At 39.8% G+C, this 943-nt stretch overlaps 1 long non-coding RNA gene across 1 annotated transcript; it reads right to left on the reverse strand.

Annotated features, from left to right (window-relative positions):
• Positions 1–383: 383 nt before the first annotated feature.
• On the reverse strand, positions 384–943 carry LOC113473209. The gene is made up of 2 exons (XR_003395249.1): positions 895–943; positions 384–492 (listed from the first exon to the last, which is right to left on the reverse strand). It is a non-coding gene; the product is annotated as an uncharacterized LOC113473209 (long non-coding RNA).

The following is a 943-nucleotide window of genomic DNA, read 5'->3' on the forward strand; positions in this document are numbered from 1 at the left end:
TTTCCCCCCCCCCCCCAATTTCCTGTAGGCAATGTAATTTAAATGAGTGTGTTCTCACTGCACACAACACGATTTTTGTCGAATGACAAAAATCGTGGGAACGGGCTCCTAAGGTCGAGCGTTAAATTCCTGCCCGAGGTGGATTTTATCTTAAACAAATTTCGTTCTTGGAACGGCCAGATTTCTCCTATACTACCTCAAACTCTTCGATTTCGGGATAGTAAGATATGAAGGTGAGAAAAATCTGCCGAATCGATTCGTGTAAAGATACACAGGCGTCCTTACTGGAACTTGGCCTAGCACACTCCCGTCTATAGTTACAGTCTCCTTTGACAAATCTCTTCAAAAATAGAAGAAGAAAAAAAATCGTGTAATGCTTACCCTTTTCTGAAGTTTTTCTCTTATGAAAGGTTTGAATAGCCTCCAGACCAAGTTGAAATATATGGGTTCCTTCACAATGTGAACCTCCTTTACTCGTAAAGGCAACGCGTCCTGAAATGAAAGGAATTTAACTGTGTTAAACCATATTTAAGTACGTAATACTGTTGTATATTTGGGGAACAGCAGACTGGTTGAGTCTCATTTAGATTTGGTGTGACTGGATTTGTTGACATCTCGGATGTTGCATCCTTGCCACATTTGGGAACTACATTCCAAATTTCAAGCCTCTAGCTCTTACCCATTCACAAGATATTTATATTGTTTACAGACGGACACACGGATCAATGGCTGAAACTTTGGATTAGACTCTATCGACCTCAAAACGTGTTTTGGCATTAGGAATTTTAATTGTGTTAAGCATAAATGCTTGGTACCTACAAATCTCCAAATATCATTCCCCGCTTAATACACTACGCTAAATTTTGTGACTTGACGTGGATCTGTCCATTTTACCTGAATAAAAGTGAGTAGCTTGTACGAAAAGGTGGGTGTAAACTGCAAC

Source organism: Diaphorina citri, unplaced genomic scaffold, assembly GCF_000475195.1.
Source record: "Diaphorina citri unplaced genomic scaffold, Diaci psyllid genome assembly version 1.1 scaffold19483, whole genome shotgun sequence".
NCBI lineage: Eukaryota > Metazoa > Arthropoda > Insecta > Hemiptera > Psyllidae > Diaphorina > Diaphorina citri.